Here is a 26,213-nt window from a genome sequence, read left to right on the forward strand (position 1 = left end):
CACATGGACCGTATTTCTAGGGCCAAATCCTACTCACAAAAATACTTTAATATTAGGGGCACGTGGATGGCTCAGTTGGTTAAGTGTCTGACTCTTGGTTTCCAGCTCAGGTCATGATCTCACAGTTTCGTGAGTTCAAGCCCCATGTCAGGGCTCTGCTCCCATGTGGGGAGACTGCTTGGGATTCTCTCCATCTCTCTCTCTGCCCCTCCCTTGCTCTCTCTCTCTCTCTCTCTCTCTCTTAAAATACATAAATTAACCTAAAACTACTTTAACATTAATAAAAGCAAAGCCTTACATTTTATGGAAAATTACTGTAAAAAAAGGTATTTATGCTTATTTCTAACATGATTCTCACAACATACATAATGGTAAGGGCTAGTGTTGTTAAATCTAAATTATAGCTTTTTCAAAAATTCTGTTTCTCAAGATGGGAAAATTATTTCCATTTAAAAAAACTGACGCTAAAATATGTCAAAGTGTTAATGAAACCCTCGGCTTTTCTCTACACCACTCTGAGCAGAAAACAGAAGTTAGCAAATGATTGAAAACAACTTTTTTATTCATATTCTAAATTCAGAGATGGGTACTCAGGAAAGACTAAACTAAATGTTATACTACCTAAAAACCACACAAGAATAACACCTTAAAGGTAGTGTAATAAATGTGTTTGTTGAATTACGGCTCCAATGTGGGGTTTTCACCAGCAATTATCCTTAATCCTAGCACCTTAAACCTGTTCCATTTTTCTATTTAATATTTTAATCAGGGGTCTCATTTGGGCTGGAATTTAAAAAGGCTCAGAACTATTCCTGCCTTGACACAAAACTTTGTGTTTTTGTTATGACTATAATAAGTAAGGTTTTTATAATCCTCTGTTTCAGGGCAAAACTGTAGCTTTTGAAGTTTGGTATTATTGTTTGCTTTCTTTTTTAGGCAGTTAATCTTGGCATCCTAGAGTGTTTTTTCAAACACTGGAGTAATAGCATACCCTCCCACAGTTTGGCCACTGGTTTAGAACAAAGAAGTTGGATATTATCCGATGATTCCCTATTCAGCAATTTCTTAATTTTTAACTTCATTTGGTTAGATTTTCATTCTTATTAACTCTAAACATGAAAACGTTTCATTAATATGTTATATTAACTCAGAAAAAAGGCAGGCATGAATTGTCTTTAGTGAGTTTAGCTGCAAATGAAGAATTGGCCAAAACAATGATTCCTAAATTAAAAGATTTACTGACTCCAACGCTTTTATCATTTAAAAAGGAAATAAAAACCTGTTAGCCTTAACCCAAAGTATCACTGGTAACACTACATTGCTCTAGGAATCTAGTTAAGTTTAACCACATATGATATGACTTTTTCTCTTATTTTGTCTTAACCATTTGCTTTAATTTCAATGCCCTACTTAATTAATAGAACAATTATGAGGAACTATCTCTCTTCAGTGACTTTTTGGGTCATTTCACTGAAAAAATTAAGAATGGGTCGTATCTTGCAAAGATATAGGGCCGATTGTATATGCACCTATTTTGTAAAAAGGTTCATTTGGCGGGGAAACTGGGTGGCTCAGTCTAAGCGGTCGACTTCGGCTCAGGTCATGATCTCGCGGTCTGTGGGTTCGGACCCCGCATCAGGGCTCTGTGCTGACAGCTCAGAACCTGAAGCCTGCTTCAGATTCTGTGTCTCCTTCTCTCTCTGCAACCCCCCATCTCCCACTCTGTCTCTCTCTCTCAAAAATAAATAAAACATGAAAAAAAGTTGTAAATGCTAGTTTGCAATTTAGGTTAATTTATTAGTTAATCTAATCCATAATTTTATATGTGTCCAAACTAATGTATGGTAAAATTTTAAAAATAGTAGTAAAATATACATGAATTTCTCTTAAACAAAAGTAATAATAGCAAACAAACTAAGCACACTATGTGTCCAAACTCACGTATACATTCACACAAGCTACCATTTAGGGGCTCCATTTGACAAAAGACGAAACTGAGGCTTGAAGAGGTAAAACAGATACAAAGTCATCCAGTTGGTAAATTCTTAGGCTAACATCTGAACACAGTTACAACTGAACCGAAAAACCTTCTTTGGAACCACTTGCTACATGACTGATAAACTGGAATGTACCTATTACATGTATGGATTGTTCAGAAATGTAAATGTAAGAATACTGAATATGACTACGTGGCAAATTATTTACATGACTTTGGATAAACTGATCACTGAGATTCAGTGTCCGCACCCATAAAAGGAAAACATTTAGCCAAATTCAATTAAAGCAGCATAATGTGGTGCCAGGTTAACCATGCCCATTCTTATGCTGGTAAGCATTAAAAACAACAGTTGGCAACAAAAGTGGTTTACACAGGTGAACATGTCAACATTTCAGTGTTTCAAAACTCCGTTAATACTTTCCCGTCAATACCACTGCCACTTACGAATTACTGCAACATGCAATTATAGGACCACAAAAACCCCCAAAACACTGAGCCCGAGAAACTCCTGTGAGACAGAACAAGAACATACTTGAATACTAGCAAAGGAATAACAAACCTGATGTTCTTCATTGGTTTACAAGAAAATATTTTTAAAATAGCAATAGATTGCTTAAACTTGGCCAGTTTTGACGTTAGCTGATTTTCTAATTAAATTGGGATAACAGCACGTTGTAGCTAGATGGTAAGTAGAAGATGAGTAGCTTCTCACCAGTGTGACAAAATCTACGCAAATCTCGCCTTTTACGGTGAGGGTGGTGATGCACACACTCCGGCATTGTTGCTCAGATTTGCGACCACCTTCTGGGGTATTTTTGTTAAATATACCTCAGGATGGATGCTGGGACATAGAGTATCTAGTACTTTTCCTAGATACTTCCAATGATTTCTGTTATGAATGTATCAAATTAACTCTTCTTAGCAGTAAGGAGGAGAGAACTCGCATTGCTTCACTTGAAATCCTTGAAAACACAATTTAAAACTTTTGTCTCTCTTTAGTCATTTTGAGGTTTCAATTAGGACATTACAATTTTGACTTGTATTTTCTTGTTGATTAAAAGAGACTTTTCTAATGTTTGTCATCCTCTTTATGAAGTCCCTTCAAGGATTTAGCCCATTTTTTTCATTGTATTATTATTGATCTTTAAATAGTATTTACAAATTTTGCATATAAAATCTAAGTCAAATGCACGTAAAGCAAATATATTTTCAGAATCTATAAATCTGCCTTTTTGCTCTCCAACTGTCTTGGATAAGCATAATGTATTAGCTCTAATATAATCAAATTTACCAATCATTTGCTCTATGGCATTTGCCCTCACGAAAATGACAGTGTTGTTGCACTTTATTTTTTTCCCTTATATCTTGTTTGCAACTCACATTTCAGTCTGCACCTCACTCAAAATGGATTTTTGTAGATGAAATGCATGAAATAATCTTTTAATTATGCTTAACAAAGGCATAATTATTATACCTTTAAAGTATGTCTTAATTTTATCAGTATAAATCCTTCGTTGTTTGTTTCATCAAATTGCCTTAGTTCTTCCTAGGCTTTTGCATTTCTCACCAGTTTTTAAAATCATTTTGTCTATTTAAAAGCAAAACAAAAGAAAACAAAACAAAACACATAACTCAACTGTGTATTGCATTGAACTATTTTTCATTGGGAAAAAAAATCTGTACAATAAAACTTTTGATCCATCAACATAGTATATCCCTACATCTATTTAGAGCTTTAACTTTCATCAAAATTACTTTGTAATTTTCAACGTAGATACTAGTTATTTTATTTTAGGGATGCTTTGGTAACTAATATCTTTTTTCAGTTCTTTTTTTTACCTTTTTCTGTTGTTGAGATTTAGAAGTATTTGACTGACTTTTGTATTTTGACCTTTGTATTGAGCAATCTTGCTAAATTCATAAATTAATTCTAATAGATTATAGATTTTCTGTAATAACTCATTTTGTCTTCAAACAAGGACAAATTTAATTCTTCCTTTCATTTATGCTTTTTATTCCATTATGCTGCCTTTTGCAATGATGTATTAAATAAGATGATTATAGAAGACAGCCTTACTTTTACCCCAGTTTCAGGACAAAGCTCTCAATATTTTATCACCAGGTATGATCTTTACGATAAGTTTGCTTGTAAGTATTCTTTATCACATTAAGAAATTCCACTTCTATTCCTGATGAGTTGAAAGTTTATCAGAAATGTGTACTAACTTAAATGACTTTATAGCATCTATTGAGATGGTCTTATAACTGTCTCTTTTTTTCTGCTAACATGGGGAATTATACTTATAAATTTTCAAATAGTAAAGCTAACGTATGCCTGAATCAACCTCATGAATGATGACATATTATCCTTTTTAAACGTGACCAGATTTAGTTTGCTAATATTAAGATTAAAATTTTTCGTCTTTGTTTATGGAAAGAATTTAACTATAACTTTTCTTTCTGGTGATGATTTTGTCCACTTTGTATGTCAAGGTTATATAACCGGCCTCCTAAAAAGTCCCAGTACACATTCTCTTTTGTTCTGTTCTCCAAAAGATGTCATGTAAGATAAGACTTTTTCTTTCTTATATATTAAGTGAAATTCATCACTGAAGCAAGTGATTCATTAATAGGAATAGGAATAGGTGGAATTCTTAATAGTAAGGTTTTCTATAACACCTTTACAGTTTTGATAGACATCTAAGATATGGAACAAATCACATTTTCTATTTATTTTTCTGTTGGTTTTGCCATATTTGTTACTATTTTTTTTATTTTTTTAACGTTTATTTATTTTTGAGACAGAGAGATACAGAGCATGAACGGGGGAGGGTCAGAGAGAGAGGGAGACACAGAATCTGAAACAGGCTCCAGGCTCTGAGCGGTCAGCACAGAACCCAACATGGGGCTCGAACTCACGGACCACGAGATCATGACCTGAGCCGAAGTCGGACGCTTCACTGACTGAGCCACCCAGGTGCCCCACTATTTTTAATTAATATACTTATTTCTTTAAAATTGGCAGATTTATTGGATATAATTTATTTATAACAAATCACTCAGGAAACTATTTCTTGGAAAGTAGTCAAATCTTTTTATTCTTTCTATTCAAATTAGAAATTAAAATAACTGCACAAGAAAAATGAAATTGGGACAAGATGGCAAGGGGAGTGGGGGTTCATCATTATGCAAAAAAAGCCAAACTGACTTGCAACTTTCTTTTTGTCTGGCAGAGCAGACTGTGTGTGTGTGTGCGTGTGCGTGTGTGTGTGTGTTTCTTAAAAATTTGTAAAGAGTATATCTGAGACCCAGGTTTCTCCTTATTGACTGTTCAAGCCCTCCAAATTGTGAGTGAACATGCACAAAACATCAAGGACAGACAGGATAGTTGAGAAAATGACATAAGAGGTTACTTTCAGAAAATGGAGATTGGGTAGATGGGTGGTAACATATTTAGGAAACCAGAGGAAGCTGCATCCTAACTTGTTTTGATGTGTTTCCATCTATTACAGTTTTCATTCTTGATGCACAAAATACCCTCTTTCTTTGTCCAGTAGGTTCCTCTTCCAGTCAGCTCCTGCTTCCTCTAGGCGTGACTCTACTAGCTCTGAAAGCTAGTTTGTTTTCTGGTATGTGAAGCTGGTTCAGATCCATCTTGTATATTTTCTGCTGCCAGTCTGAGACTGTTTCTTTGTGCAAGAAGTCTTGGTTCCTCTGAGTGGAAAAGAACTATTTAGAGATCATAATCTGGGCACTCAGTGTGATCATGCCTAGTGAGCTGTTCACTTTACCCCAAAGTAACCCTATCAGTACTGTTGGTCTGGTATGACCCATTTCAGGTTCATTCTCCTCCAAGTTGCTATTTGACTCTTCAATCATTCTTGTGTATTCTATGCATTTCTCTTGGTTGAGTAAATGCTTTCAAGAATATACATCCTTGCCCCCCTTGCCTCCGAGTTTAGAGATCTGACAACTGAATGATCTCATTGTCATGTTGTTTAGAAACTCTAAGGATTCAGTGTCCTGAAGTGTGACATATGAGAGCTTATGAACAGAATTTGGGAAAGAATTTAATGTGATGCTGTCACAGTCTAACATTCTTGGATAAGGGCAGAGTAGGGGAAGATTATTTTTAGCTGTCATGATGTTACTGTTGATGACAGGACGAGAGAGTCTGTGGCTATTTGTATTCTAACCATAATACTTAAAACTACTTCTTGATAAAGGTTTGCGTTCTTTTTTGTTTATGTTTTTATTTTTCATGAACTGTGAAGTCTAATTGTCAGACAACAGTTGTACTATGGCTTGTAACTATATTCCCAAAATATGACAAAAAAAGGAGATTTGGAACAAATAGCATACATAATGTATTCTTCAGGAATGTCTTTCTAATTATTTCAAGAGATAAAAATGATATCAGTGCTAAAAGAAAATAAAAAAAGAACACAGAACAAAAAGCTGTGAAATAATGCAATGTATAGCATTCATACACGATTTCAGAGAAGCGATAAATTTGGATTGGAAACATATCGATTCACTTATTAATTCACATATTTACTCACTTCTTCTTCCATATATGTTGCAGTGATTTATATAAATGCATATAGTGTGAATATATTATGAATTACAATGCCCACAATTATCAAATGAATAGAGAAATTGTGTGAAGGGAAATTTGACAAGTATCAATCCTTTTAGAAATATGCACAACTGATGAATTAAGATTTTCACTTCCATTAATTTACATGAAGAACATGAACCTAAGGATTTGACAATGAAGATAGTTAACACAATGCTATTTGTCATGGTAGTAATGTGTTTACCACTGGATGCAGCATAACTGTTCAGCCATATGAAAATACTTCAAATAAATGATAAAACCTTCATATGATGTCATATTATAAAACCATTGAATATAATGTTTTCAAATAATGTTTAGTGACACAAAAATATAGAATATTAATTTAAAAGTATAATACAAAATTATATTTTAGCACATTTCAAGCTTGTTAAAATAATCATCAACACAAAATTTGTGGAAGATTAATGTGAATAGATCCAAATATTTGAAGTGGTTATTTCGCATGTCTATTTACAGTTAATTTTAAATTAGTTTTATATTATTTTTTTCTATTTTTCAATGATTCCTACAAGAATTTCTTTTTGTAGAATGACTTTTCGTGATATAAAATTTTATTGTACCTTTACAATGTGATACATGCAATAATTAAGATATCTATCTATACATAGATAGATTAGATAGATAGATAGATAGATATACACACCCACATTAGGAAAAAGGAGAAATAGTGCAGAAAAATTCATTAATTAATCTATGTATCTACTTACAGTAGTAATTAGCATGCTTTCAAATATTTTACAGCTGCTAAAATAGACCAAACTCTGATTTGGGCTCAGAGTTCCTAATAATCAGATAAACACAGACACAAAAAAAACTATTACATGATTGGCAGTATAAATAAGCCAAAAGCAAACCAGTTACTCAGAGGAAATGTGATTATCCTTGGTAATGGGACTTAAGAGAACTTCTATTGGACTTCATAAGAGGATACCGAGTTATATTGTCAAATGAAATAGACAGGAAGTCTTTGTTGAATGGGCAGCATTCCAACTAAACCTCTAGGTTTGAATATTTGAATAGGTAGAGAAGGCATTGAATAGACACATTCCAGACAGAGAAAACAAGAACAAAGTTGTAAAGTGATGAATGAGCTCAACACGTTTCAGGTCATTTAAGATGGAAAGAGTAGAGGGTTTATAATGGAGAGACGCTGATAAAGTATGACGTGCAAATGTCAAACATAAAACTCCTTGGGACAGACATGAAGATGGAGATAGGGAGGGGAAAAGGAGAGGAAGAGGCAGAGAGAAAGAAAAGCGCATTAAGATCCACTGGGGGGTGGACTATGCATCGGTATCTGAAAAAGAAAATATTGGTTACCTTTAGAAGAACAAAAATACTCATATAAAGATTAATTTTGCGTGTTTAGAGAGAAAACTTTATAACATCATAAAACAGCTACCGTTTATTGGTCTTTTAGGGAGTGATGGAAGTTTTGATTAACAAGTCTTTAATCATCACAACATTTTTAAGATAGGGATATTTATTCCCATTTTGAAGATATGGGCATTAAATGGTTGAGTCAGTTGCCAAGATTGTACAATGGGAAAGTGGTAAAGATAAGGTTTGGTAGCTACTCTGCCTGTTTCCAATGTGTCTGTTCATTTCCATATATATATTGTGGTACCTAAAAATGAAGGCTCTGGATTCAGACATATGAGTTTAAAAAATAGCCCATTGGCTGTTAGAACATCTTGGTATTTCCATTTCCTCCTTTTATAAATGAGTATGAGTATACATGAGTATGATAATAATGTAATACACCTTACAAGTTACTTTTGAAGATTAAATGATTTTTTTTTTTATTTGTAACATATCTAAAATAGTACCTGGCACATCTCATTTACCTCTCCTTGTATTTTTCTATCTCTTCTCACCTTGAGCCAAATATGGTAGAAAATAGGAAAAAATAATATTGTAATTTATTGCTCTGAAATAAAATATTTAATAAAAATCACTGTCACCTCCAATTCTGTCCGTCTTCCCATATTTTTAAAACCTAGTAGCAGTATCATCATTTTTCTGAGAATTTTCTTATGACTATCCTAACATCCACAACTTACAGGGGTTAGGTGTCCCACCTCATGCTACCATAGCTTGACAGGACTCATTTTATCTATTTATGTACCCCCGGAGTCTGCCAAGTTGTAGGTGCATAATAAACATGCCAATTATGGGGCGCCTGGGTGGCGCAGTCGGTTAAGCGTCCGACTTCAGCCAGGTCACGATCTCGCGGTCCGTGAGTTCGAGCCCCGCGTCGGGCTCTGGGCTGATGGCTCAGAGCCTGGAGCCTGTTTCCGATTCTGTGTCTCCCTCTCTCTCTGCCCCTCCCCCGTTCATGCTCTGACTCTCTCTGTCCCAAAAATAAATAAACATTGAAAAAAAAATTAAAAAAAAAATAAAAAAATAAACATGCCAATTACAAAGGAAGTGTTTAATTTCAGTCATTAGTCTTAAAAGAAAATTTCCTTAAACCTAGTATACCATACTTGCTCAGAACTCAAGTGCCTAGACCATAAAATTCCCAGAAAGCACTTCAATATTTTATGTGTTTTATTTTATTTTTTTTAGAGAGAAAGATAGAAGGAGGGAGGGAGAGTGTATGAGCAGGGGAAAGGTGCAGACGGAGAGAGAATCTTAAGCAGACTCCATGCTCAGCACAGAGCCTGGGGTGGGGCTTGATCCCAGGGCCCTGGGATCATGACCTGAGCTGAAATCAAGAGTTGAATGCTTAACCGACTTAGCCACCCAGGCACTCCTCAAAATTCTATTTTAATAGTTACATACATGATTTGATATGAGAATTAGAGACACTGTATTATTCCTGGAAGAACGTTTAGTACACAGACATTATGTGAAATTCTAATGACATATATGGAAATTATGCTTACCTGCCTTGAAATTAACTTTGGTTGACAAACTCCAGAATGTACTTTATCTTCACCGTCAATGGAAGTACTCTTATAACCCTGCTGCAATTACAATAGTGTTTATAGACTAATTAGCAGTGTGGACTGGTCATTTTATTGCTTTAAGCATGGAATTTATAACACAGACTAACTTAAGACTTAGACTAAGTTTGTAGTAAGGCTTTTCTGCAAGAAGAAAAATATTTTGTTTACTACAAAAAACAAAAAAATAAAATATTTTGTTTCCTTCTTTTCAAACTATAGTGTACTCATACATTTTCAGATTATCCTTCACCCGTTCAAGCATGAGTAATTCAAAAAGACTTTAAAATTAAATTTGCCTAAAGACTATACTCTCAGGGATCATTTCTATAGTTCGTAAAATCAAATTTGCCTATTCGGACTCACATTGCAATTCTTCATGCAGGAAAACAGCCTAGATTCAGAGCCCTATATGTGCTACTTAATTTCTGGGAAGGGGAAGTAAGACTTAAAAAAACTCCCCTCCTGCCTGTACATATTATGTTGCAGGTTTAATTGTCTGTCTTAATTGTGGTAGAAAGACACTGAGTACAAAAAAGGAAACCAAAGTTCTGACCTGACAGGCTGACTGCTTTGAAGTAATGAAATAAAATAACTGTTCAATGGAAATGTAAGAAGACCTATTATGTATTCGTATCGTTAGTAAGAAAGAAGTGATAGCTTAGTATTTAACCTTTCATCTTAAATTTCTAAATGCCTAAAAACTAATTTCAACCAAAAGGTTAAGAGCTGTGTGCAGATTTAGGAAGCTGGAGTTAGGAATATAAGAAATAAGAAAAAAAAAATGTGTAAAATCTGAGTTTTGTAGCATACAATATATGCTTTTTGAATTTAGAAGTTTTAATTATTTTTCTTGCCATATGCCTGGATTTCACGGATAACATTTCAAAATTAAATACAGATATTACTTGAAATAATAGGCAGTCACATCACGACACATGATAAAACTTTTGAAAAGTAAAGAGAAAGAAATAACTTTGAAAACCGCAAAACAGAAACTATACCTTGACTGTAAGGGAAAAAAAATTCAAGTGACAGTGTATTTTTCATCAAAAAACCATGGAAGCAAGAAAGAAGTGACACAATATTCTTCAAATGCTGAAACAAAGTAATTATCAGCCTTGAATCTTAGATCCAGCAAAAATATCCTTTAAGAATGAAAAGGAAATTAGAAAGATGAAGGGAAAATAAGAGAATTTGTTATTGGTAGGCCTCCCTTGAAAGAAAGGGAAAAAAAAGAAATTCTTTAAACAGAAAGAAAACAATAAAGAAAGCAATTTAATTTTTTTTAATGTTTATTTATTTTTGAGAGACAGAGAATGAGCAGGGGAGGGGCAGAGAAAGAAGAAGACACAGACTCCAAAGCAGGCTCCAGGCTCTGGGCTGTCAGCACAGAGCCAGACACGGGGATTGAACCCATGAACTGTGAGATCATGACCTGAGCTGAAGTCAGATGCTTAACTGACTGAGCCACTCAGGTGCCCCAATAAACAGAGCATTTTAAAACATAAAGAAGGAAGAAAGAATAAAGAAAACAGTGAATATAAAGACATTTTCTTTCAACTCTCGGGTAGTTTGAATTATATTTGACAGAGCAGACAATGTAATGTTGTTTGCTACGGATATCAATATATGTAAAGGACATTTAAAATAATTATGTTATAAGCAATGGAAGACTAATGGACTTAAAGGAGGTGAAATTTCTACACTTCACGTGAATTGGTAAGATGTGAACACCAGTAGATCTTTGTGGTGATGGAATAGTTCTTAATCTTGATTGAAGTGGTGGTTAGAAGAATCACACACTTGCTTGGAAAAACAAAGAATGCTGGTTTGAAAAGGCTTGTTTCTTAGCTACAAACTCTTAAGCCGTCATTCCATTCAGAATGATCCTTGATTTCAGATTTCCCAAAAGTTCAGATTCCATAAATGGATTTTATTTATGTTTTAATAGATATTTACAAAATCATTATTCAACTACCCTTTAAACCAAGTAATATGTCAAAAAATTGATGGACAGGAAAAGTCTGAGTGCCATCTTTCAAATTATTTTGAAACGGATGCTCAAACACAAATGAATTAAGGAAAGACTCACCCACACACAGACAGGAATTAAACCAACAGGACTATGTTTTATTCTTTAAGGGAAAAAAAAATCTCTAGTTTTGAAATATTAGAAATAAAAGACCTGTTTGGTTTTGAAAACTTTTTACTTTGAAGTAATTCTAGATTCACAGGAATTTGCAAAGTATGTATAAGCAAGTCTCACGCCCCATAGCCTCTGCCAGTGGCAATATCTTACGTAACTATAGTATATTGTCACAACCAAGAAATTGACAATAATAGAACCTATAGAAGTTATTCAGATTTCAATAGTTATAAATGATCTCATGTGTGTGTTCATGTGTGTGTAGCTCTATTCACTTTCATTATATGTGTAGCATTGTGTAACCACCTCCACGATAAAAGAAAAGGGTTGAATGAAGAATAGATGTGGCTTATATAAAGGGGTAAAAAGAGGGAGGATTATGGTGATAGGACAGTTGAGTGAATTGTTCTTTTACCATAAAATGTAGAATGTGTTTCTATTTAAAAACTTTAAAAGCTATTTAGAGTAAGGTTTACACTGTTGCCCCTAAGATGAAATTCTCCATGAATAAAATTAAAATAAGCAAGCAAGAAAATGGTGGTTTTCAAGGAATAATTTATTCAAATCACAGCCTACCATTCTCTTTTCAAATTGTCTTACCATTTAAATTAAAGTGTCTGGGGGAAAAAAGTATTTGACAACAAATAGAATTCAAATGACCTCTTGTGTTTGTTAACCCTATTAATTGCTTTAACATCCAAGTGCCTGCATTTACTGGCACAGAAAGTTCCTGTTATTTATTGCCATTTATTATGGAAGACATTTGTTCTTTGTGTTTTTCAGCTCTGTTATTCTTAAGAGCCAGGAACTCTGACAGCTGCTGCCAGCCCTGTGCAGTTTGTTTAAAACAATAGGGAAAATTGCCTAGCAACCTCACATCCAGCTTCTGGTACCCTCATGGAGATCACATTCCACACACATTCTGCTCATCTCCATAAGCTCACAGGGGAACACACACACACACACACACACCCCTACAGTCAAAACTAGGCTGACTTTCACTTTTCTTAAAAACTGTGGCCCCGTTGGTCACAAGCTATGCATTTCTCCAGCATGCAGATCAAAGCTGAGTTGTTATTAACACTGAAGGGATCACATAGAGATTTACAGAAATGAATTAGTTCCTTCCTCTGTAGATTTCGTTGTTAAAGGTACACTTTTTAAGACCTCAGTGTTCAGCTTCCATTGCTAAAATGGAATAAACATGCTCTTCATACCTTACTAAAAATATAACATCTTTTAACTAGTAATATTGAGAAGGTTGAGGAAAATATTACTAGTAATATTGACAAGGTTGAGGAAAATATTTTGAGCCCTTTTCAGAGCATGGTAGAGAAATTAAACCACCATTGTTTGAATCTTGGTGATAGCCAGAATGTTAGGCGACTCCTACTGTATTTCCTTTTCCTATTCCCCTAGTGATTATTAATTATTAAGTGATTATGATAGATGTTAAAAATATTATTGGGTTCTGTAAGAAGACCACTATAGCAAAGATTGATTGACAGGAAAGAGTTAGAAGGCTGGACTTCAACTCTGAAATTGTGTTTGCTTGTTTTCTTGTCCCTGTTTATATTGATTTGAACAATCACTCAACTTTTGTACACCAACATCCCTATCGGCAAAATAAGAGTTTACATTGAATGATCACTAACGTCCTTTCTCATCTAACATTCCATAATTCCATAAACGGAATTGATCTTCTATGAGACTGTTTTATACAGAAAATTAAGAAGGAGAAAATGGTTTTTGTGGATAGTTTTGTTTTATTTTGTTTTGTGTTCTTATTTAACTACGCCTTCAGGCCAAATATTACTATGAGGCCATATGTCCTGCAAAGCTGAAGTATTTGATTCTTTAATTTTTTTTTTTAACGTTTATTTATTTTTGGGACAGAGAGAGACAGAGCATGAACGGGGGAGGGGCAGAGAGAGAGGGAGACACAGAATCGGAAACAGGCTCCAGGCTCCGAACCATCAGCCCAGAGCCCGACGCGGGGCTCGAACTCACGGACCGCGAGATCGTGACCTGGCTGAAGTCGGACGCTTAACCGACTGCGCCACCCAGGCGCCCCTTTAAAATTTTTTTTTTCAACGTTTATTTATTTTTTGAAGTATTTGATTCTTTACAGAAAAACTCTGTTGACCCCTACTGTAAGATACAAGAAACTTTATTTATTTATACTCGAAATTAGTCACCTCCACCAGACTGTGTATATCAATGAAAGAATAATTTTTTAAATATTAAATTATAGGATTCAAGGTTCTAGTTACTCTATTGTTTCAATATAGTAAACAATTAAAAAGAAATTAAGGACTGAATTTAACAGAAGAGGAGTGATATGTGTTTATCATAAATTTCTCAAAATTGGTTAACTATTATATTTACATTTTCTCATATATGTAAAGCTAAATGTTTAAAAAACTGGCTGGAAACATCAAAGTTACTATATTTGAAATGTAATATTTATTCAGAGGATGTAAGATGAAAATTTGGAGCCCCTTAAAAAAACACACAACACTAATCCTAAGGAAAATGTGAAACTCAAGGCCCTGGACTTCCTCGATATTATTGACATCAATAAAATTCACTGTCATTGTTGGGGCACCTGAGCAGCTCAGTCAGTTGGGCGTCTGACTTCAGCTCAGGTCATCATCTTGCAGTCTGTGAGTTCGAGCCCCGCGACGGGCTTTGTGCTGACAGCTCAGAGCCTGGAGCCTGCTTTGGATTCTGTGTCTCCCTCTCTCTCTGCCCCTCCCCTGCTCATGCTCTGTCTCTGTCTCAAAAATAAATAAAAACATTTGAAAAATTTTTTAAATAAAATTCACTGTCATTGTTGTAAATTTATACATCCACAACAAAAGGCTTTACACACTGCAATATACTTTGCATCCGCTCCACTATGATTAGATCAGCATTATTTCGATTCTCAATCATAGATTACTCACTCCGAAGTCATTAGCAGAATGTTTAAAATGGAAACAGAAAAATATTGAATCAATGGAGAAAGAAATGTTTACCTTTTTGTTTCTTCTTTGTTAAGCACTTCTACCCAACACCCTAAATAGCAAAGTGCAAGGAGATACAGTTCTAACTTGCAAGGAACTTCTTTGACACATAGGTAATATTTGTTTTTTAAGGTGTAATATAGGTTAATGGTTCATCTCCTGATATTCTAATAATCCTGTGATTTAATAGAGGGTCATCATTGAGTAACAGATACAACCCGGTTCCAATGCCATAGAATTAGAACATGGTATTTTAAGAGCACAGAAGAGTGGATTGCATCTATCTTTTTTTACCAAACAGAAGCTTTGCCAAGAACTCCTGGGCCATCCGGTTACTGTCCAAATGGCCTGCTGCCATGAGAAGTGATGCTGGGATGCAAGGTCACAGTAAGAATTTCGTGAGATCCTGGTGCAAAGGGAGAAGAGTGATAAAAGAGGAATTCAAAGGGAGGAAAGGAAGGAAAAGAAAGACGAGGAACAGAAGGAACAGGATTACACTACACAAGTAGGGAGGAACTGAAGAAAGGTTACAATTTTTAGACACGGTCTCCATGCTCTTGATTAGAGTGGTGGGAGGAAATGGAGATGAGTCAACAGGAAAATTAAAGAAATTTGTAGATTTTGTGTGATGATATAAAGGCTCACTTATAGTTACCACCTGGTTTCAGGTATGGCTAGGCTTGTTTAATCAGCTCTAACCTTTTATTCTTTGTCCTTGTTTCTAGTCACATGTGCTGCTTCTCTGCCTCTCTGCTTTAAACTTTTGTAACTGTGAAGATCCCCAAATCTGATGCCCTTTTGTTGCCAAGGTTGGGTCAACCTAGTCTCTATGATGGTGAACTTTTATTAAACATTTTCCTTTTAGATCTTGTTCCCTCTCCTACCAATAACAGCCAAATTACCTGCAGACTGACGTCCTGAGTCTCATGCTCTTTTGCCTTTGAACATGCAACCTGTCCATGAATTTCTCTGATTTTGATTCTGCCCAATCACCCAGATTCTGTCATACTGCCTGCACGTGTTTTGCTTTTGCTGCCATCTACTGGGAAACCAACTACTTTATCTCAGATCCTTGCTGACAACTTGATTGAAACTATTCTGCTCACCAGACTTAACTTAATCACCTAGAAATAGACCGGTTCCCCCAGGACCTGATCTACCCAAGTTGGTAGGTCCGCTCCCATATCTAAGATGTCTAATGATGCTGCAAATACCTTGCGAAAAGAATACTAGAAATCATTGAAATGAAAACGGCAGCACAAATGAGAAGGTAAATTTGTTTTCACTCTCTGTTAATTTGACTTAAGGTATATTTTTCCATGTGTACATTCTACGTATCCCTAAAAACCTGCATATCTGGTTATAGAAAGCTTGCTAACATGAGGCTGATATTGGTGAAAAGGCCAGTTTCTATACAGAGTCCATATAAAAGGAACCAGTTAACATTGGTGTTTCAAATGAAGACTTGATATTTAACTCTGGCACCACCATTAACAAGCAAAAAGTTACATAACTTCAAGTCTCAGTTCCTTATCTTTAATACTGTAGTGATACTACCATCAACCTAATAAAATGTGTGAAGAATAAGAAAAGAATTCATGCAAAGTGCTTATCTCAGTGCCAGGTACTTAGAACTCCCTGATGTGTGGGATCATAGGTGTTGCCCTCCTGCACATATCAAAGATAGGGTCAAATTATGATACAGCAAAATGAAAACACTCCCTTCCACTTTTTCTAAAACATAGTTCTAGTCTATGGCATCATCGTTTTTATCTCTCTTCCTTTCCTAGAGGAATTCTTTGTCCTCACAGGATAATTCATATAGGTCATTGCCTAACTGGACACATGCCAAAGAAAGAAATAGAATCTAAAAGGAAAGTGAAAGGAACTCTAGGTTCTCTAATGCAGAGGGAATAGTCATGCATGTTTTTAACCACTCATATGCAATTTAAGGGAGCTTGCGTTTCAATGATTTAACTATACCTGCTGGTTTTGCTTTTAGGATTTAAAGAACTATGTTTAAATCAACAGGAGAGACATGGCTGATTGAGTTGAAAGAAGCCATTTTGTAAGAGAAGCTCATTAATGGACCCTTAACCCAATGACGTTTGTCAGCAATGTTGTTCTTTCGATTTCTTTGGCAAACATACTCCTAATGGTGGTCCATAAGTGGAGTCTATCTACAACTGAAAAAGAAATTCTTGCATGTTTAATTGGTTTCTGGTACTCTTGCCTGACCTATGCCCTCATAAAAGTTCCTATTGAACATTTGCCAATTTGGACCATGACCAACTCCATGTAAAGTTACAATCCCAAGGGGTGCCTGGGTGGCTCAGTCAGTTAAGCATCAGACTTTGGCTCAGGTCATAGTCTCCCTGTTTATGATCAGGGAGATAATCAAGCCCTGTGTCAGGCTCTGTGCGAACAGCTCAGAGCCTGGAGCCTGCTTCAGATTCTGTGTCTCCCTCTCTGTCTGCCCCTCCCTGGCTCACACTCAGTCTCTCTCTCCTTCAAAAATAAATAAACATTTAAAAAAAGTTTCAATCCCAATATATTACTAAAATTGGTAAACAAAACTGGCAAGGTGGCAAGTCCTACTCTGATGGTTTGGATTCAGAATTTAGTGGCAATTTTTCTTCTGAATGTAAACAATTTGGATAAAGTTTAAAGGCTGCAAGTTAAGAAAATCTTTCCATGTTAAGTTTTGTTTTTACCTGGAAGCCTGAAATTTTCAAAACATATTCACCCAATTACTTTTAGAATTGTTGAAGAAACAATGGTGACAGTCTATATCCTTCCAGAAAAAATAAAAGAGTTAACAGAATTTATTAGTGTGCAGTAAGAAAAGGGAGAAAATCTTGATTACCAAGTCTTTCAAATCCCTCTATATTCCACTACATGCTTCAATTTCGTTGCCTTCGTCTGCTCAGGCTGCCATCATGAAATAACATAGATTGGCTGGCGTAAGCAACAGAAATTTATTTCTCATATCCCTGGAGGTTGGAAAGTTCAAGATCAAGGTGCTGGCCAATTTGATTGCTGGCAAGAGCTCTGTCCTTGGCTTGCAGATGGTCTCCTTTTTGCTGTGTCTTCATGTGGAGAAGAGAGGAAGAGGGGACTCTTTGATTTCTCTTCCAATTAGGACATTAATCTTATCAAATTAGGGCCCCATCCTGATGGTGTCATTTAACCCCAATTACTATGGATCCTATGTCCAAATACAATCACACTGGAGGTTAGGGATTTCAACACGTGAATTTTGGAGTGCACAATTTAGTCCACAACTCAATCTGTGTTTTCAGGTAGAAATAAAATTTCCAATATTGTGTATATCAGCTTTGTACATACTACCAATGTTTGTGCTTCCATGGGTACCTTATATAATAACAGAAAACTCAAAGAAAACAATTGCGCTCAGTAACACACAACTATATTCTAAAGTGTTAGAAATTTGTTACTTTAAAAGACGTTAAATGTAAAGGAATTACTATAAAGCCAATATATTAACAATTAGGTAAGTATGGGAAGTAATGTACTATGATTTGCTTGCATTATTAATAATTGTTTTTAATTGCTGATTATTTCATTACATGAGAGAGAGAACACTCAAACTATATGTAAGTCTAACCGAAGGATATTTCAGTTGAGCCTTTTGAAATTAAGCCAGCTGCAAGTGAGAAATTGGAAGGCGCAGATAGTTTGTCACAACTTCAAAATAGTAACGGTCATCGGGAGAAAGCTCATTTGACGTTAGAAGAATATAACTTTATAATTAGCACAGAAATGTCACATATATTATTTTATTTCCTCCTACACTCTCTGTCTAAAAAAATAAAACAATCAATTAGTAGTATTATTTCCCACTCATTTAAAGGAGCTGGTCTAAAATTATCATGAATGTGTGAAAGTTACATTAGTATCTGGCAAGTTGTCAGAGCATTAGGATAACTCTTCTTTAGAAGATTTAGCCTAAATCTTCTAAATCTCAGTGTCTAAATAGCACCATCTTTACTTACTGTCTCTTGTTAATAACTGACTTTATGGTTGCTATCAGTAAGAAAATCAATGAAGTAAATCTCAACAATGTTAACATTGGTTATTCATTCAGGTAGTTAATTAGACACCAAACTGCTAATCTTATCCTGTGGGTTGCCATATCTCCTCCCCTTCCATTTTTTATTCTTACTGCAATTTCTCCTATTGTTAAATAAATAGGTCATTCTCCCCGTAAAGGGGAAAGAAGTCTAAAAGATCCTCAAACTATTTTATTTGCTTTTAGTAGTAAGTTACTTGTGTGCGACTTACTTTCAATTATCTTCCTTTAAGGAATGTCTGTGTGTCTGAAGTGCCGCTCTGGTTACCTGGGATTACCACCTAAATGTTGCTTGTTGGTGGTTACGACTCCCGATTTGGGTAGCAGTCACCACTCAGTGCCTGGGGAGTGGTTTTGCATCAACATCGTTTGCAACTATGGACAGAATCTTCTCTATTTCTTTCTTTTAAGTTTATTTATTTATTTTGAGGAGGGAAGGGGCAGAGAGAGGAGAGAGAGAATCCTAAGTAGGTTCCACGCTGTCAGTGCAGAGTCCTACAAGGGGCTTGATCCCATGAATATGACATCATGACCTGAGCTGAAATCAAGATTCGGACACTCAACCGACTGAGCCACCCAGGAGCTCCAAACCTTCTCTGTATCTGTTTAAATATTATATCAATATTGTCTTGCCTGTGTATTAGAATGAGGTTTAACATAAAGATGGAGGGATTTCAAATCCAACCGAAAATGATACAGGCAAATAACTTTGTGACTTATTGTTTAAAGTCAATATACATTTATTTAAGATATTGAATTAAACCAAAGAAAAGCCATTCTGTAAACTAGGAACTAAAAAAAAAAATTAAAAAGGCAAAATATATTTGCATCCATTGGAAAGTCTGAACTATAGCATTTTATAAGTATTTATTTCTTTGACTCGATTTCATCTTTTAAATGAAACTTCCTTTAGAAACACATAGCTTATCTTGGCCCCAATCAAATCTATCCCTAGAATGACTCAGTATCCAAAATCTATAAAGAACTTATCAAACTCAACATCCAAGAAACCAATAATCCAGTGAAGAAATGGGCAAAAGACATGAATAGACACTTCTCCAAAGAAGACATCCAGTGGCCAACCAATGCATGAAAAAATGCTGAACATCATTCATCATCAGGGAAATACAAATCAAAACCACAATGAGATACCACCTCACACCTGTCAGAATGGCTAACTCATTCGATTATCAACTCAGGCAACAACAGATGTTGGCGAGGATGCGGAGAAAGAGGATCTCTTTTGCACTGCTGGTGCGAATGCAGACTGGCACAGCCACTCTGGAAAACAGTAGGGAGGTTCCTCAAAAAATTAAAAATAGAACTACCCTACAACTCAGTAATTGCACTACTAGGTATTTATCCGAGGGATACAGGTGTGCTGTTTTGAAGGGGGAACATACACCCCAATGTTTATAGCAGTGCTATCAATACTGCAATCAATATCAAGCCAAAGTAGTATGGAAAGAGCCCAAATGTCCATTGATAGATGAATGGATAAAGAAAATGTGGTATATATATACAATGGAGTATTAAAAAGAATGAAATCTTGCCATTTGCAACTACGTGAATGGAACCGGAGGGTATTATGCTAAGTGAAATTAGTCAGTCAAAGAAAGACAAATATCATATGACTTCAGCCATATGAGGACTTTAAGACACAGAACAGATGAACACAAGGGAAGGGAAGCAAAAAATAATATAAAAACAGGGAGGGGGACAAAAACATAAGAGTCTCTTAAATATGGAGAACAAACAGAGGGTTACTGGAAGGGTGGTGGGAGGGGGGATGGGCTAAATGGGTAAGGGGCATTAAGGAATCTACTCATGAAATCATTGTTTCACTATATGCTAACTAGCTTGGATGTAAATTTTTTTTTTTAATTTTTTTTTTCAACGTTTATTTATTTTTGGGACAGAGAGAGACAGAGCATGAACGAGGGAGGGGCAGAGAGAGAGGGAGACACAGAATCGGAAATAGGCTCCAGGCTCTGAGCCATCAGCCCAGAGCCCGACGCGGGGCTCGAACTCACGGACCGCGAGATCGTGACCTGGCTGAAGTCGGACGCTTAACCGACTGCGCCACCCAGGCGCCCCTCTTGGATGTAAATTTAAAAAATAAACAATAATAATAATTTTAAAAAATGTATCCCTAGAATGAGAGTAGAAGAGCTTCTCCCAGTATAAGCTGTATATATCTCTCAGCTGAAGACTGTGAAAACAATAGATTTATCATTGTTGTGAAGAAGAGTCACTGCTTATGTTGTGGGCAGAAATTTGGGGATTGGAGGTTACTGAGAAAAGTAAAAAAAAAAAAAAAATCCCAAGTTATTTCCAGGTATAAGAGAAATGGCTCCATAATACTTTGTGAATTGGGGTCCTTCTATTAAGCATTGAACATAAAGAATTAATGGACATATTAAATCACACCAAAATTCTTCCTTAAAGCAGAAAGCTCTACATAAATGTATAATGGAAAGGTTAGAAACCAAACGAAGGGCATGAAATCTAATTTTTTCATCTTTCCTAATAATAAAGTTAACACTTTTAAATGTTAAAATGTACTTATGGTAAGAACTAAACCATGAATTCACAGAAATATGAATCTTTGTCTACTTGATGAAAACCTTATAGAAAAGCATTTTCCAAAATTAGATTGGTCATATCTGTTCCAATAGCTTAACTTTTAACTTAATTAAGTTAAGCAATGTGTAGAAGGAAGCACAAAGGACAAAATATGAAAAAATTAACTTGTTGGAGGTTTGTTTGCTAACTAATGCGTGGAATTACACTAGACAGGTAAATGTGGAGTAGTTGGCCACGATCCTGTTGGCACTTTAGGCGCATTAAAAACACGTAAAAGAATGTCAACGTTAAAAACAAAAAATGCCAAAATCATTGAATGAATCTCTTGTATCTCTTGGTTTGTAGGAGTGTGAACATTGGATCTTGGAGATAGCAGGTGAGAATGGGATTGATTTAGCCTGTGAAGTGAAATAATATCTCCAGACAGTCATGCCGTGGAAGCCACAAAACTGAGCATGAACTCAAAAAACACTGGGGATAAGGATATATATTATGCAAAGGATCTAGAAAAATTAATATCAGAATATTTGAGCCATGCCTCATAGGCAAGGACCTACCATCTGGAGAACAAGATGATACAAAGGTAGATGCCAAGAAAAAAAGTTGAAAAGAAATAGAGAATATGAAAATATTTCTGGGCCTATCCAGTAGGCAGAGACTCAATCATGGAAAAGAACACGTTTAAAAATGATCAAAACTTCTTTTGCAAAATGTTGAACTAGATGGGAAAAAGTGTCAAAGCTCCAGCCATTAATAGATTATGGCTAATTAAAGAAAGTGCTTTTATGAAAAATAGCCTTGCCTATTTTGTATTACACAGCTGACTTTATATTTACATTAATAATGTATTTACTGTAATATTTTAAATTTAATACCTAGCAATTGAATCCTTAATGTTGTGTAATGTTATCAAAATGTTCCCTCATCCTTGAATATAGAGTAGCTCCATTTAAAAGAAAAGTCAACGTGGTCAGATCAGAATGAATAAAACCAACTAGACCCTTCACATACAGGTTCACTAAAGCTGTGTTTTCCCTGTTGCTTCTGGGCCAATATAATCTGTCATGGCAGCCAGGAGATCTCTAAGCAAGACATTCACATTCCTTTCTAATGAGTCAATTTTCCATCCTGTAACAATATCAGATGTCTTTCAAATCAAGCAAAGACAAGCTATATGGTAGAGAGAATGACCTGTGGTGCCTTGAGCTTATCATGAATTTAGCCCTTTTGTCCTTTTATAACTACACTGGGGGCAGTGATACCACCACTGCCATTCTGAATCAAGAAACTAAAATTAAATGAAAATAATGTATTTAAAAAGTTAGAATGTTACAACAGTATTGCTTATAAGAGTCTTAAATATGTCATTAACAGTTACTTCAAAATATTCAAGTTGGTTAACTGGCTAACTTAAAAAAACTTAATGTTGTACCCCTAAATGTCTTTTGTTTGAATCTTTACTTCTTAAACACAGTCCAAGTTGAGCAAATTAACTTTTATTCTTATTAGCTATAATTTTTTTCTTGAAATTATTTTGTCTCAGGTAAAAAAATTATTTCTTTAAGCAATTTACTCCTACTAGCATGTGAATTGTTTGACCATCTTGCGTACACAATTTTCTTCCTTACAAAGCAAAATGATAATGCTGTGGTGTCTGTTATTCCAGGCCTTGGCTATGCAACATGCTGAGATCACATAGTGACAAAAGAAAAGGAAAAAATAAAGGAAAGGCAAATGTGTGTGAGAATGCGTCTATGTAAACACACAATAAATCTTCGAAAGCTGAAAATCAAACAACAAGCTAGATTATTATTTCCCCCTCAGTCTCAATTGAATCAACATTAGCTAGTTGACTTTTTGAGGCAGACACAATGGCAAGCCACAGTCAACAGTGTGTTTGACTCCCTGAAGAATCATCGTCTCCCGTTCAGATCATATCCACTGGTTTATATGATTCAGTAAGTGTTAATATCATTTAAGCCTAGAAAAGTTAGTTCATCCAAATAAGATGAATAATATTACATAGTATTTTTTACTGTCTTTGTTAGATTTTATGCATAATAAATTTTTATATCTCCAGCATTCATTTTATTGATGTTTATAGATCTTTCTTTAGTTGTACTTGGAATAACAATAGGCATTAATGAAAGTTTGCATTCTGAGGTAGATCCTTCATATATAAGAACTCTAATTTTAACAGGGTCAGTATTGAGAGTTGCTGGAGGGGTTTCAGGTGGGGGTGGGTGAACTAAGTAGGTGATGGCCATTAAGGAGGGCACTTGTCAGAAGGAGCACTGGGTGTTGTATATAAGTGATGAATCACTAAATTCTACTCCTGAAATCATTATTACACTATATGTTAACTAACTTGGATTTAAGTAAATAAGAAAATAAAATAAAATAAAATAAAATAAAATAAAATAAAATAAAAGTGTCAGTATTGTAGACATTAAAACTGTTTACCAATATTCTGTCTACTCTCTCATTCCTGGGGTACTGGCAGGACTGTGCTTCCTCACTTTCATAGATGTTGTCATATAATTTGCTTTGACCAATGAAATGTGAGAAGTGAACTGATCGACTTTCCAGTGGAAGTTTTATGGGCCAGTCTGTTCCCTTTTCCCTCTGCTTCCATGACAATCAGTGTCCCATCAACATGGGTCCTAGAGGGAAGACAACAGACGTAGAGCAGAGAACATGAATGAAAATTAAATCTATTATTTTTTAACCCACTGTGATTTAGGGGTTAAAGCTAGGGAACCTGGCTACACTGACTGACAGACTTGAAGAACTAAAGTTTGAAGTCTATTTCCAGGTTAAGAAAATATTTGGATTAGGAAAATATAGTAATATGAACAAATTTTTTTAAATATGTAAATTAGATCTTCCTAATAAAGCAATTCTAGAAACAATACTTTTCACACTGATTTGTTTATGACCAGATATAGCTTCAGCCATGTGAAATTGCCTGTATTTGACCACTGTTGAGTGTAAAAATGGCAACTTCATATGGTTTAACCTAATAAATGTCTCAAAGATATTACATTGTTTTGTGTATCTAAGGGAACTACATTGTGTTTTAGTAAGTTGGTGAATTGAAATAAGATTACTCACATTTAGTATTTGCTTCAAGTATAATCTTGTTTCATTAATGCCTTATGTTTGGGACATTAAAGAGTTAGGCCAAATAACACAGTGTGATTAACAAACATTTGTCTTTTTGCAGACATGATCTAATGCATTTTTTAAAGTTGTTGTTTTTTAATATGTTAACCATTGCTTGCTTTAGGACACATTCTTGAGGTCATAGACAACATTTATCACACTTAAAATACTATGACACAGGCTATTTTGTTGGTTTTGAAGTTTTTGCCAATGAAAAATAAGATAACTAATTATCCAATATGGCTTATTATGTTAAATTTACCCACTAAGAGAGCTTTCAAAATTATTAAAATACAATTTTTCACCCTCAGAGTGGGAACATTTCCATTAAAAGACAACACACATGAAATATTTGACTATTACTCAGATTTTTAATTATTGAAATAATATTCCATTAGGGAAAACCCAAATCCATTACGTTCAAATACCTTACAAGAGGAACACTCAAAACTGTTTCACTAAGTTTACTCCTACTTGTTGTCAGAAGTGTAGCAAATTAAAGTCAAATTTGGGGTTCTAGTTGTACATAATTTAGAAAAATGTTGACCTTCTGGTTTAAAGAGAAGAAATTCAAGAATGATTTACAAAACTTTAGAATTTCCAGATGTAGCTTCTCATAAAGCCCTTTGGATATCAAATGCATTTACCAAACATTTTGATGAGTTAAGTGTAAATGAATCAGGAACATAAGGATTAAATTTCTCCACAAATACACAAGAGCCTCAAAAATTAGGAAAAAGAGTGCCTTGGCAGAATTCGATTGGGTCTGGTCAAATCCAGAGAGTTTCAAAACTATGTTTTGAAGTTTTTCTGAAACCAAAACCTCACTAGTTTTGATAATCTCTTGTTACAAATCCAAACTGAATATTGTTTTCAAGTTCTATTGGTGATAAACAAACCGAAGGTGGTTAGGACCGGGACCACAGATACACTTTCATAAATAATTTTTATAGCATCGAGCTTCACCATATCATTTTTCTATAAATAATGTTTCCTAGAGTTATAAAAATTAAAAGTGGAAGGTATGTTGGTCCGTGGATAAGTGGATAAGTGGAGGAAGGTGGTCAGAAGTTACAAACTTACAGTTAAAAGATGAATAATCACTAGGGATGCAATGTACAATGTGGTAACTATAGTTTGCTCTGTTGTGAGATATGTATGAAAATTGTTAAAGGAGAGATCCTAAGAATTCTCATCACAAGAAAAATTTCTCTTTCTCTTTTATTTTCATTGTATCTGTATGAGATGATAGATATTAACTAAACTTATTATGGTAATCATTTCACAACATATGTAAGTACCCATTATGCTGTGTACCTTGAACTTATACAGTAGTGTATATCAATTATTTGTCAAGAAAACTGGAAAAATGATGAAAAGAAACCTGAATTTCAGTAAATAACAAAAGCAAAAATAGAAAACACATAATAATCTGGTTCTACCAGTTCTCTGATATCTGTAATATCTTCACAGCACCACCAGGCCAAAAGAAATCCTTAGTAGTTTCATGTATTAAGTAGCCAGGTCTACACAACTTACTAAGTTTTTATATTCCAGAAATTTAATGGTCATAGGCAAAAATGCTACAAATAAATTAAAAAATGATATTTGATTTCATTC

This window comes from Puma concolor, chromosome B1 (assembly GCF_028749965.1).
Source record: "Puma concolor isolate L17-30 chromosome B1, mPumCon1.1.hap2, whole genome shotgun sequence".
In the NCBI taxonomy this organism is placed as follows: Eukaryota; Metazoa; Chordata; class Mammalia; order Carnivora; family Felidae; genus Puma; species Puma concolor.